Source organism: Manacus candei, unplaced genomic scaffold (genome assembly GCF_025592945.1).
Source record: "Manacus candei isolate 608988 ecotype Guabito, Panama unplaced genomic scaffold, ASM2559294v1 h1tg000003l, whole genome shotgun sequence".
In the NCBI taxonomy this organism is placed as follows: Eukaryota; Metazoa; Chordata; class Aves; order Passeriformes; family Pipridae; genus Manacus; species Manacus candei.
Genome location: NW_026138051.1, coordinates 20,395,433 through 20,413,242, shown reverse-complemented (window position 1 = coordinate 20,413,242; position 17,810 = coordinate 20,395,433). Strand labels below are relative to the sequence as shown.

The 17,810-nt window shown below is 47.2% G+C and overlaps 1 protein-coding gene and 1 long non-coding RNA gene across 6 annotated transcripts in view; both read left to right on the top strand.

Annotated features, from left to right (window-relative positions):
• The window catches only part of ARHGEF9 (Cdc42 guanine nucleotide exchange factor 9), a 206,395-nt gene that overhangs the window by 55,191 nt on the left and 133,394 nt on the right, over window positions 1–17,810 (top strand). The gene's annotated exons all lie outside the window — the stretch shown is intronic.
• On the top strand, window positions 7,554–12,526 carry LOC127473018 (uncharacterized). Its single transcript, XR_007905239.1, has 3 exons — window positions 7,554–7,597; window positions 8,949–9,040; window positions 12,055–12,526. It is a non-coding gene; the product is annotated as an uncharacterized LOC127473018 (long non-coding RNA).

Here is a 17,810-nt window from a genome sequence, read left to right as displayed (position 1 = left end):
TAAAGTGCCAAAGGGTTTTCTTCAGCATAATTTATACCATTTCTTTGCTCCATTCGTAAACAAAAATACTTATGCCTGAATATGCTGAGAACCATAATTTTTAAAATGAGGTTTGCAAGCTCTTATTAAGAAACAGGGGTAGGGTGAATTAGGAGGAAGGTACTGAGTTGAAGGTATCCTACGGGATATTTGAGCTCAGAGAACTGCTGCTAAGAGGCCAGGCCAGGAAGCTGAGCATCCCTGACTGTAGGGCACCCTCAGCATCTACCAGCTCGTGGTGCTGGGGGTGACCACATTGCACCCACCCAAATGGCTCCAACCCAGACTGGTCATGGAGATGTTTTCCTTTGAGGAGGACACCTAAAAATCCTCAAGGGACTTCCGTGCCCTCTTTCCAGTGGGATGGAGTGGTGTGGCTGTGCAGTGGCTGCAGTCACTGGCCCATGGGGTTTGCCAGCCTGTTAGAAATGATGGGAAGAGTTCAGGTAGGGCAGTAATCCCCTACTTGTGCAGACGTGGCAAACATAGTGGGGTGCATAATTCTGGGGTTTTTGGAGACAGGGGATCACATCAATGTTGCAGTGCTGGATTTTCTTTTTAAATTTCCCCTCCTTGCTCCCCTCTCTGCTAATGCTCCAGTCACAGCCCTTTGCACTTTCACAGCTCTCTTCAAGTCCTGGAAAAGATGGTTGGGGGAAATCAGGCCTTCCTGAAGCAAGAGAGGAGGTGGCAGGGTCATATTTCCTGTCGCACAGCTCCAGGTGTGTTGTGGCTTTCCTACTGCAAGCCTGGAGTTCCTACTTCCTCTGTCCATGGCTGGGGGCTGGCAGAGACATCTTTCCAGGCTCAGCCAGAGTGTGGTTTGTGATCCTGCAGCTCCTGCGTGTGTCACTTTGGCTCTGACAGCCTGCACAGCATTTGTACATAAGTGTTTTCTGTTGTTACAGCAGTATGCTGTTAAAAAACCCACAAAAAGGATCTAACTCCACCCATTCTCCTTGTCGTTCCTGTTTTCTTGCTGGGTGAAACTAGGATTTTACAGAATCCTGTGTATCTGACTTGGTTATTTATAGGTCAAAGCTGTTGGGGTTTATTTTTGAGTTCAGCTAATGGGTTATTCTTTATTGGAGCTGTGAAAAGGATAGGAAAAATCTGCCAAATATTAGAAACCAGATTGAAGTGATGGTTAAAGTGCATGCACACTCCTGCTCTGATCCGTTCCCGTGTACACATGAATACTGTAGTCAAGAATCAATATCAGCCTCTAAAGCAGGAGGATTCTCCCACAGGGAAATGGTTTAGGTGGCAATGCCTGCCAGGTACAACTCACACTGTGTTGGTTAGTCTTATAAATTATCTAGTTATAGAGCACACTCCTGTGGCATGATCTGAAGGCTTTGACAGGAATTTAGGGGGCTGGAGATGTGCTGTTGGCTGCTTGGGCAGGGCATTACCTCTGTACCCTCCCCTCAGCACTGCTGCTGCCAGACATCCATCAGATCCACTGAGATGAGTGGCTGAAAGTCTCCTGCACAAGTCTGAAGAAGGTGGGACTTTTTTCATCATGGAGTTGCAGCATCTCAGAATTTGCACATTCTGTGCTGGTTTGCACAGAAGGAAAAAGAGTTTTTTCACATACACCGGAGCAAACACATTCAGAGGTGTTCAGAGCATAACTGACCTGAGAGTTAGGGTGTCACCTCAAAGGGAAGTCAGAGCCTAAAACTTCATCCGTCTCTGTCACCCAGGCATTCTCTTTCTCTCTCTCCTGAATTTGAAGATTGCTGGGCAGCCCTCAAGCCGTGGAAACTTGTGGAGCTCCAAGAACGGGTGCCTCAGATGTCAGTTAAAGCCGTGGTTCATGAGCTGTGCTCCCTGTGCTGCCTTGGAAGGATCTCTGAACAACAACCAAGAGAAGGGAGTCTACATAACAGACAGCTTAAATTCATCTCTGAGTGATCTATTGCCCTGTGCTTCTCTCCATGGAAATCTATTAGTGCTCTACAAGCCAATTTGGCTGGATAGCATGAGGTTAGGCACCTGGAATTGAGCTGCCTGCTCAGGCATGGCCATTGTGGAGCAGTCTGTCAGCTGGAAAGATCTGGATAAAATTAAACTAACAGCTGCACTCCTCTGGCAATGTGGAGCTTGGGGGAGATTTTCACCAGTATCAGGGAAGAGACAACTCCAGCACCTTTTCAGAGAGTGCTGCATAAAATCCTTCAGTGACTGCAAGGGTTGTTCAGACCAAGTGTGTCTGTGGTGAAATGAGTATCCAAAGACCAATTCATTTATTTCTTTTTTGTAATTTTGTCACAGAAGGGGGGGAGAAGGGACTTGTTCAGGAAGAGCAAAAAAGATGTGAGCATCTCGGGGTATTTGAAAGAGCTTCTCTTGTCTGACAGTCCCCTTCCAGCACATATGGGAGGCATCGGTTTCTGTTATCTGAGCCACTGGAGTATTCAAGTTGCTTGGATAATGCAGACTTAAGTGGAAAAACAAAACCGCAAAACCAACCACTTTTGCCAGCAGATTTCAGCCTGACATCAGTCTCAGGCTGACACTTTGGATACTGAGGAGGGTTGCACGGACAGGGAGGAGGGTTGGTGAAGCCGGGTTTTGCTGAGCAGGAATTATGGAAGCTCTGAGGAACTGCAGCATCCCAGATCCTTACATACACTCTGACAAAATTCTCAGTGGGGAGCTCCCCCTACACCGAGCTCCCCCTGTGTCACCTCTGCTGTGTTCCTTCCCTCTCCATCCCTGTGCATGCTGTGGCTGTGAGGGCTTTGATGTGCAGATACAGTGACACATGTTTCATTCCCTAATCACAGTCCGGATAGTTTTGCAATAGGGTGAAGATTCAGGGCTCCACGTTGTACACATTGCGGCAAAGACACTGGGAGGAGGGAGGGCAAGGGGAGCACTGGAGTGGGCAGGAGAGCTGGGGCTTGTGTGTGCTGTGGGGAGCAGCAGAATGCCCCTGGAGACCCCTCTGGGTTGGTCCCTTGCTGCTCTTGCTGCCCTGCAATTCTCTGGTTGCAGGAATTTTCTCCAGGGTTGAGAAAAAGGACGTTTCATGGTGGTTTCCCCATCCTTGCAGCACTGTCAGCCCAAAGCATTCATGAGTCCTGAGTCAGTCCTCACCAACTACCCCCAAATTATAAGACCGAGGGTAAAAATTGCGTCTTTGTTTTGGGTAGAAATAAAGGGAAAAGGTTAGTTTGGGGTTCTTTATCTAAACTAGCCTTCAGGCTGGAGCTGTTGTGCTGGGTTTGACTCATGTGCCTCAGTCCTCTGCTCCTCTGCCTCTGGTCTCACTCTCACTGGGACATGCAGACTGCTGGCACTGGAGAGAAAGGAATTAAAAATTAACATTTGATGGATATATGAGGTTTGGGATCTGTGACCTGAGCCAGCCTTCAAAACCCATCACACCCACAGGCAGGATTCTGCTGGGAACACCTGGTGCTGAAAAAAGGCTTGAGGAACCAGACTGGGATCTTGATTTTGAAGCAAAGAATTACTAAGGATCTGTGGGTTTTCTTGAGGCCCCTTAATATCTTTTATATGGATTAGTTAGAGAAAAGTGTCAGGGCTAGGTGCAGTACAAGGCAAGATGCTGTGTTCATCACAGGAGTGGTCCCACTGCCTGCCTTCAGCTGGAATATGCACTGACTTCTTTTCTGACCCTGAAGAGTGTGACAGAAGTGCTTGTTTTGGTATTAGGCTGAGGGATATCTTGCAGGGAAAGGAGAGCTCATTGTTTTCTTGCAAAACTGTCTATAAAGGCAGAAGTTGTCAGATTTTTTTGACCCTTAGCACTGTTTTTTTCTGAGCTTATTGCTTTCACAGGGCTGTCACGGCAGGGACTGTGCAAATGCTTCTTGCCCACATCCCACAGCGCGTTGGCTTAGCTCCGAGAGCCTCCAGTGGCACAGGAAAAGGGATCTTCCTTCACTGCTCAGTGCCCTTCTGCATGAACAGCTCATCTGTCTCTCACAGGCTTGGCAGCACTGGCTTGCGTTTATGTTCCACTTGTGGCTAATGTTCATTTATAACCTCCTTTCTCTCTCTGGCAGCATGCTTCAGCTTCTGATTTGGAAATTAAGCTAATAGCATTTCTGGTAATTTAAAGACTGTGTATGTGAGCATATGCCTGGTGGGAATATGCAGCAGGTAGTTTCCCACATAAAGAAGGTTAAAGGCCTTTGTGAAAGCTGGAAATTTCCTTTGCTTTCAAACAAGCTTCTCATCCAAAAATAGCAGTGAGCTGGTAGCTTGGCTTATCCTTGTTTATTAGCAGCAGATGCTGCTAATGGATGCAGAGGGTTGTCAGGAGGAGCAGTGTGCACCGGGGCTCTAAGGTGCCTGGCTGATTGCTGATCCAAAGCAGGCACTCATCACAGGATCAGATCCACATGTTCCTTGTAGGATTCCCAGGCATGCTCCCGTTGCAGGAAAAATGCAGCAGTCACAAGCCTTCATTGGCTCTCAGCTGTCCAAATTGGCAGGGAAAGAATCCAACCAAAGAAGCTGTTTTGTGGTGTAATAGCCACTGGGTATTTATACCTGTGCAGGAAGGTGTTCCCTGTCTGCATGGGAGGGTTGTACAGGAATCAGGGCAGGAGCTGGCTTTTGAATTTTTGGGGCTCATCTGGGAATATCTGTGTCTTTCCACTGCAGAACTGTGCAGTTTGGAGGAATAAAAGAATGAGCGAAACCAAACTTGTGTTCCTGGCACGAACCTGCCTTTCCCCAGGTGCCAGCACTGTCTGCCACAGCCTCTGCTGTTCCTGTGGCTGAGGTCAAGGCGGCATCACACAGCTGGGGTGCTGGTTAAGCTCAGTAAATCAACAGGGAAACCCTGGAAGCTGCTGCTGTGGTTGTTGGGGTTTATTGGAAGGTGGGCATCCACGTTCTGCTGTGGGGTGTTGCCTGGGAGAATGAGGGACACAGCATTGAGGTGTCCTGTGGAGGACCTTCAGAAATTCAGTCTGTGCTGTGGAGTGAGTGCACCTTGTTCACAATGTTGTAGAACTTCCTCTCACGGTTCCCTGTGGGAGCACAGATATGCGGGAGCACAGATATGTGGGAGCATGGCCGTGGCTGGGCTCTGCAGACAAGAGGATGCATCCTGCCCGGGGATCCAGCTGCACAGCCAGGAGCACACCTCCAAGCTGCGCTTTGCACAACAGTCTATGGAATGCTTCCAAAGGCAAAATTCCATCCAGCCTCTGCCTGTACCCAGCATAGATTTGGCTCACAGAGCACTGGGAGGGTGTTACTTGCTGGGAATCAAAGATGACTCTGAGGGGCATTGAAAATCACGCTGTAGGAATGGTGGAGCCCAGGCCAGGGGTGGTCTAGGGCTTTTTCTGGGAACCATTGGTACCTTTCCTTGAGCTCAGAGCAAGTGACACCATTGGAGAGGCCACGGGATATAATGTGATTCCCATGAATCTTCCTCGTGGCCCTGTTGCCTGTCGGATGTTCTTTGGTTAATGACTGTTAACGTCATCCAGAATATGCCTTTCCACAAATATCAATTCCTCATACTCTCATGTGGTTCCTGGAAAACTTTTTGTGTCCAGTGCTCTTTTATTTTCTGTTTCCTCTGGCTCCCTGTTTCTTTAGCTTATAAAACAGAACAAAAGACCCTACTAAATTCTAGTAATTATAGTCATCCAAGCAGGTACATCCATGATTGGCTTAATAAAGACACAGTGTGTCAAGCCTTTCATAGAATCATTAAGGCTGGAAAAGTCCTCCAAGGTCATCAAGTTCAACCTTTTTTTCTGAGGAGGAAGAAAAGTCCTGCAATACGTCAGTACAGTTTATGACTGTTTCCGTGTGTAATTTGCAAACCATTAAAGCCAGGCCTGCTGGTGGCCCAAAAAGGCAGAATGCAGTCACGAAAATGGAAACAAATTATGCAGTTCCCCACTGTTCCCAGCTCCTTGAAAGTGAAATATCCAGGAGGAATTTTAGCTTGTGACTTTTGATGCTCTAACCTAGTTGTAGCAGGGCGTTTGCAAGGCAGGAGTTAACCTACTTCATTTCTATTTGTTGTGGAGTTGGGTGTTTCTCTCTCCTGGTCAGGCTGGACAAATAGTGAACACTGAGCCATTGGGTGATTTATCATTTAAAAACTAAAGAGATGGGGAATATTGATGCACAGAAAGGGTAGCAGTGATCTGATCCCAGCTATCCTGTATTCGTTACTGTGTGGTGGGATCAGAAATGAGGAAGAGGAGATGGCAGGAGTCTGGCTGTGTGACAGGCACACCCTGGTTGCACAGAGATGGCACAGGAGCTCAGGGTCCCACTGCCGCTGGCTGTGGGCTGCTGGGATTTGCGTCAAACCCACCTCTGTCCCTGGGTAGCAGCTCCCCAGCAGACAATCTGCAAATCCACATTCAGTTCCCTGAAGGCTCTTGGGATTTTGCAGTGAGGGCTTCCAAGGGGAATGTAAAGTGTTTCACCCTACTGCTCCCACCCGGGCCTGCAGTGACGTCTGCTCTCTGGAAGGAAGAGGATTAGGAAGAGCCACTTGAGCTGGCCAGAGGTTCCTCCTTCCTTATCCACAACAGATACTTGCAGAAGGCCCAAACCACCAGTGTGATGGGTTTTGGCTGATGTGCATTAATCCTGTGCCCCTCTGGCAGTGGGTGTTGCAGCTGACCCTAGGGGTTTATCCAGGTCTTCCGTCAAGTGACAGCAGAAGGCAGAGGCTATCGGGGGTAACAGCAGACAGGCTGGAGGAATAAAACCTGCAGCTGCTGCAGACAGTCTGTTTTATCGCCTTTGTTCTCTTTTTAGCCACCTGACTATTCCTGGAAGAGCTAATATTAGCTCGCCCATCTATTTCTTAGAAGCTGGGAAAACAAGGATCTGATTGAATGTCCTGGTTTCCAGGTGAACTGATGACTGGTTGGTACAGTTGGCTCTGAAAAGCCTGATAAACTCTTGCATCCCCAGCCCTCAGTGTGGGGAGGCACTGAAATCCGTGGTTGTGGAAGTAGCAGCATGAGAGGGATTAAAAATATTGAGCAGTGTATTTAATCTTGTTTGGAAGGCACTTCCAGTGCCATCCCAGTCAGGATACAGATAGTCATGGAACCTGCTTGCTTCATTCTGCTGTAAAGAAGCAGGTCCTGAGATGTTTAAGTAGAGGGTTGATGCTAAAAGTCAGAATTTTGGCAGGATATTTGCCCAGGATTTGACAGTGTGTCTTGTCCTGATGCTCCCATCCCATTGTATTCCGGATGGTAAAGGCCAGATTAGAGACGATGAAGCGAGTGTAGAGAGGGATTGGAGAGGTTCATGTTTGTTCCCTGAGTGACACCTGCGGCAGAGCTGCTCAGATTACAGGGGAGGGATGATCCTTCTCAGTGCCACTCCGAGCTCTGTGTGGGACCTGGCAGACAGTGCTCCTTCTGCACATTAACGTCACCAGGTAAGAACAGCTCCAGCTGGTGCTTTTGTCAGCGAGACACGGGGCAGAGTGACCTTTGCTGTGTTCTCCCAGAGCTGTGATGTCACTGGGGAGAGACAGGGGTGAGCAGGGCTTTGCCTCTGCCTTCCTCTGGCCATGGTGAGGGCGACAGACATGTCAAATGCGGGGGGTGGGGGGGGGGGCAGGTTGTCCTTGGGTTAAGGGAAGGAAAGCAAGGCATGATCACAGAATCCCAGAATATGCTGAACTGGAAGGGACCCACAGGGATCACTGAGTCCAACCCTCAGCCCTGCACAGGCCCATCCCCAAGGGATCATCGAGTCCAACCCTGAGCCCTGCACAGGCCCATCCCCAAGAGTCACCCCCTGTGCCCCAGAGGATCATCCAAACCCTCCTGCAGCTCTGGCAGCCTTGGGGCTGTGCCCACTGCCCTGGGGAGCCTGGGCAGTGCCCAACCAGCCTCTGGGGGAAGAACCTTTTCCTGAGATCCAACCTGACCCTGCCCTGACACAGCTCCAGGCCATTCCCTTGGGTTCTGTCACAATGTCAGACTTCCCCAGAGCCCTGGGGCTGCCCTTGGTTGCAGAGGGGCTGGTGGGACAGGAGCACCAGCACTGGGAGGCTGGGCATGTCTCACCTCCGGGCTGGTGTGGGATCCATGAGGATCCTTCTCTGCTGGCAGCAGGGCTGGAAATGCCCAGGTAACTCCCACCTGTTGGCAGAGATCTCAGGAGTGTGTGAGCTGAGGGGAAGATGCTTCTCCTCATGAATAAACCATGAGTGGCAGTCAGGAGCAGAGGTTTTAATTAAAAAGCTCATCAATAGCTGCCATCTTGAAAAACAACACATGTGGCATCCCTTGGTGAGCAGTTGGCATTGGAGCCACCTGAGGCACTGGGAGACATTCTCAAAGATGCTGCAAAACCAGCTAAATAATTAAAACTAATAATAATTATAATGAAAAAAAAAACCAACCTGACAACCTCAGTGTTTAAAAATTAAACCTTTTGATGAAATATTAAATGCTAATTATTTCTTTGCACTTGTGCTGGCATCGACCCTCTTGATGTTGGCAATTTAACATCACATACCAGTAATTGAAGTGTATTGTCAGCATTTGTGTTACATTTACCACCCGGGCCCCAAACCCAGCAGTTCTGAGGGCTGTGTTTGATTCGTAGTGGTGAGCACTTTGAAGTCTGCTTTGCTGTGTTGGTCACACTGGTGTGAATACCAAAACCATCCACCTAAATGCCACAACATCTTGGCTGTTAAAAACAGCCCCTGCTCTTGCTCTGAGGAGCTGCCAGTCTAATTTCAACAGTGAACTCGGTGAGATGGGCTCAATTGATACACCAGAGACTAAATGAAATGGAAAATGAGAGGGCAAAAGGATATTTGGAGAGCATTTTATGGCTTTCATGTTTTGTGTGTCGTTTTAACTTCTAGTCAGTGCTGTTGAGTTAATTATATGATGTTTAAAAAACAGGAGTTGAACTTAGCTCAGGGTGGGCAGATGAAAGACGTGACTGGCAGAGGAAGCTGCTGCACATTCCTTTGTTTACCTGCTTTCCTCTCTGTGTAAGGATGTATCAGTGCCTTGTTTATTTGGGAGGTGGCTGCTAATATTATGCATGAAGGAAGTGTCAGTATACTTCCCCTCCATGAGACTGATTCATAGAATCTTAGAATGGTTTGGGTTGGAAGAGACCTAAAAAAAATCAATTAGTCCAACTCCCCTGCCTTGGGCAGGGACACCTTCCACTAGACCACGTTGCTCAGAGCCCTATCCAGCCTGGCCCTGAACACTCCCAGGGATGTAAACCTTTCTTCTCTTGCATTTTCCCCAGAATAATGAGGTATTTTACATGTTTGTAATACTCTTGGGGTGGGAGGGGATGGGCTGCAGACATCTGAGAATTGTTTTTCGCCTCTCACTGCAAATATTGGGAGGTTCGCTCATGTTTGCCAGTTGGAGGCTCCTTTCTCTGGCACGGGCCTGCTCTTGCCAAGGCACCTGTTGGTTTGGGTGCTTAGCACTACCAGGGTGTGCTGTGCCCTCTCCTGGGGTGCCACGTGGAGAGGACACTGTGTGCGGATAGAGTCATGGACTCACAGAATCGTTAAGGTTGGAAAAGAACTTTATGGTCAACAAGTCCAATCATCAACCCAGAATCACCATCATGTTCACCACTAACCCATGTCTTCAAGTGCCAAATCCACATGGTTTTTTAACACTCAAATTTCTCGAAACTGAAGAAATTTTTACATTTGGGGGTATTTGTCCCGCTGTTTCATTGTCTCAAAGATGTTCAGGCAGCTTTTATGAAAAAAGAAAGGCTTTTCCCCCTCCCACCTTATCAGTTCAGGAGTCTTAAAAAAATGGTTCTGGTATGCAGTTCCAACTGAGATTTCCAAAGCAGGCGGGAGATGTACATGAATGCACGTCTGGGAGTAAAAGCAGGAGCCTTGTGGAAAGAAAAGTATTTGTTGGTTTGTTAGAATGTGCCTTGTTAAAGGGAACAGCATCTCTTGTCTCTGAGAGAGCAGCTCAACAAGACAGATAAGAGTGGGAGAAGCAGTGAGAGTTTAGGGGTGATCTGGGATTCCCAAAGCTTGGCTCAGAGTCTGGAAGTGATATCGTGGGATGTATTTTCAGCTTGCAAGTTGATATTAAATGTTGAGATTTTGCTGGATGGCTTTGGAGAGAGAGAGCAGGGAGTCTAATCAAGGAATTCTACTCAGGTCTTCCCACTGTAAAGTGGAAGCAGCAGCTCCCAGCTTGGTGTCACAGCACTGCTGCACCTTGGGCAGGTGGGAATGGGGAGTGCGGGTCACACACAAAAGTGCTTCTCAAAGGGTAAAGAAATGGTGATTTATTCTTGGAAACGTAAGTGGGGTGGCACAGATGGGACAGATGGCTCGGGGGGCTCATGGCCATGGGGAACTGTGCCTTTCTGGCAGCTCCTCTGGGATGGAGGGTGGTAGTACCTCCTGTCCAGATGCCCCCATATCAATATCTGCGCACAGATGGGGACTGGGGGTGCTCTGAGGGCACGGCCTTGTACATCTCCACATCCAGGGATGCTGTGCATGGTGTCCTCAGTCAGGAGGTGATTTGCTCTCAGGAGGAGCTGGATGGGGTCCTACCTTGAGGAAGAGGTTGGTCTTATGGAAGCGTCATGGGGGTGAGGAATGGACTGGTCAGTGCTTTCCTCTTTTTTGGGGTGGTCTCTCTAAGTCATGTTTAGTGAACAGTGCTTTTGTTGCTGGTGCTTATCCAATACCTGTTTTGGAGTCTTGGGGTTATTAAATCAGCATCTATGGCCAACTCTAAATTCACTAATAACTTTTAAAAGCAGAGACAATTAGCAGACTCAGTGGGAGAAGAGCTTTCAGGGAGAAGCAATTTAATGTGCTGCCAGCCTGTGCATCAATGTAGTGCACTGTATGAACATACCAGAGGTACTTTTCCAGCAGGCTTCACATACTCTGAGTTTTCAGGCTTTAATAGTCTTTCTAAACTCAAGAAAGCACTAATCTCCTTGAGGGAACAAATAAAGCAAGTGGACAAAAAGAAATTAGTAATTTCATCAGGGATAAATTGCCCTGTTGTTCCTGGCACCCGTGCTCATAGGAGCTTCCTCTGGGTCTGAGGGAGCTTCTGCAGGTACCCAGGCAGGTCAGACCCACCATCCTCCTGTGATCTCCAAGGAAAACATCTCCCCATTTTCTCCTCTTTATTCATCACGACTAACACAGCAGTGACAGACCAGTGGGCACCCAGGCTTGTGCTGAATGATTTCATGAAAGGCTGCTTAAATATTTTCCATGGAGACTGTGGGTTTTGGTCAGAAAATCTAGATTTACAATCCATTTTTGTGTTCATTCTGCTGCCCTTCATTCTTTGCCCGTCTTTTTGAGGGCAAAGACTCAAACAGAAAGATAGAAAGTTTTACGGCTCCAAACAGTAATCAAATCAACTTCACTTTCAGGTTTTAGCTGAAACTGAAAATTTTCTTCAGAAAGCTCATTAAAATAAAGAAACAAAACCAAAACACAATAAACCCCCCACAGCCAAAGCCAGCTTTAATATCTGTGTTTTGTGCAGAAGCCACAGTTTTGTGCTCAGCTCTGTGCTGGCTGGGCTGCAATGTATGTTTGAGTGTTCTTTACTTGGGGGCTTAATCTATTGTAGGGATTTCTGTGGGCTGTCAAGAGAATGGCAGCCCAACAACTAGCTCTGTTTCAGTGAAAGAGAAAGGGAATATTGTCTGTAATTCCTGTAAATGAGTGTGGAGTAATTTTAGGTCTTACAGGATTGAGCATTAAGAATAGTACAAAGAAGTGAATGCTCAAGAGCTCTTAAGCTCAGCCCCATTGCTTGTGCTGGTTTGTGTGGGTGTGAAGTCAATGGGAGCAGAGAACTCCTGGGGTAACCCAGGGGGTGGCCCCATCAGGGAGGGGGACCAGAGCTGTTAATGATGGTAAAAATAACATTGAAATACAAGAAAAATGAAGGAGCAAAGAAAAATAAAAAAAAAAGGAAAAATTGGGGGGGGGATCCTAATGAGCCATTTTCTCTCTCCGTGCAGTTACTGCAACCACCAAGTCCAGAATATTCTGGGAGGGTTATATATCACCAGAAAATAGAGCCTGAGCACCGAGTAAGCAATGAAGGAGAGTGAGCTGTGAATGGAACAACAACTGGCAGAGCAGAAGGGTTGGGCAGATAGACTGTGGTGCTTAAATATGTCAGATCCAGGCTTGCTATTCTGTGAGGCATACAGGGCAAGAAGTGCTTATTCCATATTTTTGTTGGTGTTTTTTTGGGTTTTGTTTGTTTCTTTGTTTTTGAAGTTAATTGATTTTTAAAGAGGTTTCCCACTGTTTTTCTTTTCAAACCTCAAAGTCAGAGGGGTAAGTCTGGATCACTGCTGGGTGCTTTGGAGAAAAGAGAAGATTCCCGATGAATAGTTCTTCAGGGCTGGGTCCCAGCAAAATGGTTTTCTGATTTCCAGCTAGAACTGTAGGTATCAAAGCAAATGATTTAACAAAATATTCTCTAATAAGCAGCAATTCTGGGAATCTTTGCCAAAATCCAGTTTTTCGTTGATTTCCATGAAAGCTTTACAAGCTCAAAGCACTTGGGAAGTGTAACCAAATAACGCTGAGCATGGGTTGGAGCTGCTGGTGGAACCAGCACATGGCTGGAAAACTGTCTACTGTAGTTGAGTTGGAAAAGTTAATTCCCTCTTTCCTCTTTGGATTAAACAAAATGTCTCTCCTTACAGAAAAAAACTGTTTTATTTCTGGTCTCTAGTTCATGAGAAATGGAGTTAGAAGGATGCTGTGACAGCATTCTGCCCTTCCTGGTCCTGCTTGGGACAAATGCGTGTAATTTCTAGGAGGAAAATCAAAGTTATTCAGTATATTTCATCCAAGAAAGGATCCATCATCTCTTTGCGTCTCTGACACTAAGTGTGCACACTGGACTCTTGTGGCTTATCAGTATCTCTATTAAATTTCCCACCTTTTGCAATAAGCCATATTCTCTCCAACATGAGAGATGGTTGTTTTACCACCATGGAAAAATCATCAACCAATAACTAGTAATTTATATCACCGTGTAATGCCTTCAAGCATTTTATCTCCATGTAAAGAGTATATATAGATTTAGGTAAAACTAGGTCACAGCCCCAGCCTTTGGGTGAAGAGAAAACACCCAAAGAGACGCAGGTTTTGCCATCCTGGGAGAACACCTTCCTTGGACTGCAGCGTGTGCTCAGACTTGTGGTTGGTGGTTTTGAGCAGTTCCCACATGAAAATCCACTTTGCGTCTGTGGACAGGCAGCGAAGAACCTGCTGATGCATCTCCACGTCCCACTTGGAGAGTTCATGACTAGCCTGGCTATATGTCACCAAGTGCTGTAAAGGCATCTTTTAAATACGGTTAGTCCCAAGGAAGACAGGAAGATCTTGCCAACCCTGTTTGTCTTCTGGGTTCATGTGTGATGTTGATCCCCTGGCTGGTGGTTTTGGGGCAGCTGGAAATGAGAGCAGTGAGCTGCCATCTAACAGGGGTGTTTGCCTTTGGAAGAAGAACTTGGCAGAGTAATTATGCAGTGTCTGGCATGGGAGCCAGCTACTCTTTGCCCATGGGATGCATCCCTCAAGTATCCTAGTAATTCCCGTGTTCCTGTTGCTTTGTGCCAACTGGGAGCTGGGATGTTCTACCCAGGCTGCAATTCAAAGCTGGAGGAAATTCTGTATGGGGTTTATGTGTGTTTATGACGAAAAGGCCCATATATCAGTGAGGGATTAGAGTCATTTAGAGGCAGGGAGGAAGCCCATCCCTCCTTCCTATCCATGAGTTGAGTGGGATCATTGTGTTCTTAGAGCGGTTTGCAGGAGACCTAATCAAATTCCCTTTCTGGCAGAGCTGACACCCAAGCATTCCTGCCCGCTGGAGGTACTGGCATTAAGGATTTGTGTGCTCCAAACTGTGCTTATCCAGACACATGTGGGATAACACAGAGCACAGGGTTTATTAATAGAACCCAGCAACCGACATATGGCTGCATAGTGGAAGCAGAGTAAAGCATAAGCCACATGTTCCTTTTTAAGAATATGTATTCACACCTTTCACTTCCCACAGGATATTTTTGTGAGGCTTCTACAGTTAGTCTGCTATCTCCAACAGGCTATTTTTATACCCTCACAACATGGCTTAATTAAGACAAGTTGTGTTTTATAAACAATCCTATGCATTTCAAACCCACTCCCTTCCAAAATAAACCCACCCCAGCAAGATCCAGGTGGTAAATGGCAGCAGAGTGCTTGGATCAGCACCTGCCAGAGGCATTTTCTGGCTGCATTTACAGCCTCGGGTGCAGCTTGGCTGAACCTTGTTGTGCATTTCATGTATTTCAAATGCCATTCTAGGGCCCATCTGGCAGAGCTGAGCAGGCAAGGGCTGCACCTCCAGCTTTTATCTCAGCCCCGTGTCTTTGTCCTGTCTTGAGTTTTTTCACAGCTGAGATTTTAAGGAGTCTCGGGGATTGTCTTCAGCCAGACGAGCTTGTTGTGTTTCCAAAAGCTTTAGATTTGGGGCAGACTTTGAAAACGTGATCTTGCAGCCTCAGCTGGCTTATGCAAGTAATCGTGGTGATTCCTTCCTTGAGGAAGGATGTCCACCTGTATTTAGTGAAAATTTAGGGTAATGCACAAAACCTTCTATTCTCATGGATGGAATACAGGAAAATTTTTCGATGGCTGCCTGTATAACTTATTTCTCATGCCATATTCTTAACATTGCTAAAATTGGCAGTTTACAGGAATTACAGTCTTGGAAGTGTCAGGACACTCATCCTGCCTGCCAACATCCCTTTCTAAGAACTTGGGAAGATTAGTTCGTAGCGTAGATTTTTCTCATGTTGAAGTTCATAAGGATGAAAAGCTCCATGTGGGATATAACTGTGCAACGTGGGATATAACTGTGCAACTTCAGTGACAAAAATTGCTAAGCACATTACATATAAATAGCAAACTGCCTTCTTTAGGGACTGATACAGACTGCTCCTGAGATAGTTTAGCAGGCAAGTAAATAGTAAAATGTGGGTATATTTAGCGCTCCAGAAGGCGATGGATGGTGTTCAGACTTCACATCACATGGACTCTTGAAGTCTTTACCTCTGTATAATCCCTTGTACTCAGCAGTGATGTGGTGGCACATTTGGGACCTAATTACAAGCTCCACTGCCAATCCAAGTACCAAATGGAGAAGGATGGTTTTGGAAGGCAGAGGATGGACCTGACTTATGAATCATGAGTAGCAGGGAAGGTGGTGCAGGAAAAGGCTGACACAGTTTAATGGGATTTGGATTAAAAATGGTTTAATGGGATCTGGGCATAATTGTGGTTTTAATGCCTGCCTGCCTCACTGGTTCATGCAGGTGCTGCTTGGGTGGATGGTTTGAGGTTTGCATCCCCTTCTTCAAAAATCACACTTGATTAGCTGTGGTCACACAAGCAGTCGATGTTGCAGAAGTCCCTGCAGGCTTGTCACAGCTCAGCCCTGTGGGGCAGTGGGAGAGAGGTGCCTGAGACACAGCTAGAGAGCCAGAGGGGTCATGGGAAGCTCTGTTAACCTTTCCCAACTGAGTTCAAAACAGGTTTTCCTTCTGTATGTTTTTTTCCCTTCTGGATTTTTTTCCTGGTTGGGTCAAGCTTGAGACCCTCCCACTTCAAACTCACCATTTTCCCCAAGGCTGTGGAAAAGACTCAGGTGTGCTCATTGCCATGCAAGCCTGGAAAAACTGCAAAGAATATTTGCAAGTGTGGTCTTTGAAACAAACCCACCAACCCACTTGGATAGCACCCCTCACCTCTTTCTTCCCTTTTTCTTAGGCTTTTGTAAGGACATTTCTGCTGTTGTTGAGGATGCTCATCCAGAATTCACACCCACACACAAATTTTGTGGTGATGTAACAATGCCTGTTACTGATAGTGAGTCTGGGGTTTTTTACCTAAAATAAATGCAATGGTAGAGCTGTATTGTTGTTAGTGGAAGGGAGCTGTGTTGAACTGGTTTTACTGTGTTGTCTTCCTTCCAAGAACGCTGCCATCCTGAACGGTGCTCATTAAATAAAATGAAGATCATAGACCCTGCTGGTTGTCCTTAGAGGATGAGTGAGGCTTATGTGGAAGCAAGTCCCAGCACTCCTGTAAGTGAAGAAACCATGTAACCACGTCTGGGAACCTGAAGTGTGGTGCAGAGCTCAGTGTTTTATGATCTTTAAAATCCTTGAACAATACTGACTAAGATCAGTATATTCAGAAACAGTTAACTGAGGAGCTTTTCCTATTGTGTCATCTCAAGTAACACACTTGGTTTCTCTCAATAGTGCTCTCTTGGTGAGGTCAGAACACCTCAGGGGGATTTTTTTATGTCTTGTGCTTTATTACAAGCACACTCACGTTGTAAGGTGTGAGCAGACCCGGTAGCCTGACTGCTGTGGCGTGACACCTTGACAATAAAATGGATGTTCTTGGCAGTGGTGCATTAATAAGGATCAGTCTTGTGAGGGGGACCATTGCAGAGCAGGAAAGCACACAAAGGCAGAGCATGTGGGAAGTGGCTCTGGTGCAGTAGCCCAGGCTCTGGTGAACGCAAGGTGAGCCTCAGAGCCCTGCTCGTGGTGTCCTGTTCTACCCCTGCTGATGGGGACTGACGGGTGTGATCCCTTCTCTGGGCTCAGGACCTGCTGGGGTCCTTGCTGTCTCCCTGGGGCTCTGGGGGACAGGCACACTGGGACAACTCCATTTGTTTCCAGAAACTGCAGGGTCATGTTCCATCTTCTTCATTTCCAAGCCTCCAGCCACTAGAGGGAGAGAATGCCACATACTTATGGCTCCATTTGTGCGTGGGGATGTGTTCAATAAGGGAATTGCTTTCCTGCATCAAGGCTTGCCAGGCAGTCCGATAGCTGGGTTTAACCCCTTTATTTATCTGGCCACAGTTTCACAACTGCTCCTGAGATTTGACCCCTGTAGACCTCGGTTGGTTTACGACCTCAAATTCTAACAGCTCTGGAGGATGTTAGATGATCCCTGTCCGTGTTTTACACCCTGTATTTGCTGTCGAGCATCCCTGCTGTGAAATGGCTTCCATGGGGGGAAACGCGTGGCTCCTGCTGGGTGTGCCTGTCTGCTCGTGTTACTGCACAGCCCAGTGCAGTGCTGCAGTGGGAGGGACAGCGGGCACTGCGGGCGTGGACGGCATGGGCGACGCGGGACACCGACCCCCCCGCCCCACACTTCCTTCCTGATAAGCCAGAGACTCCTGGAGCCCATGGCCTGTTTCCTCTGCAAGAATAAAACAAGCCCAAGAGGGATCTTATTTCATTTGAAATTAAACCATTGAGTTAGTAATTATTGTAAGCAGATGAGTTTTAATGATTTCAAAGGACACCAGCAAGGAGTTATGGGTTCAAAGGAGAGAACTGGGGTGGGAGCTTTGAGAAGACAGCGTCAGAAAGGGAATTCGATAGACTTTTGAAAGTGAAACAAGATTGAAACTTTCCTTTGCAGATTGAGCTCAGTGGGGAAGACCCCTGGAAGCCTGATGAGGGGACTGTGGGACTTGCAAGGATCTTGAGAAGTAGCTGGGGATGAAAGCAGCATGTTCAGTGGGTTTGGAGGGCTGCAGTCTTCAGTCTGCAGTGCTGTTGACCTGGAGAACTTACATCTCTCTGCAGATGGTGGGTGGGGAAGAGAGAGTCTTTCTGCCTTTCTTTGGGCTCCAGAGGGTGACTCAAGGTAGGCCTCTCTCAAAAGGGAAACCTCACGA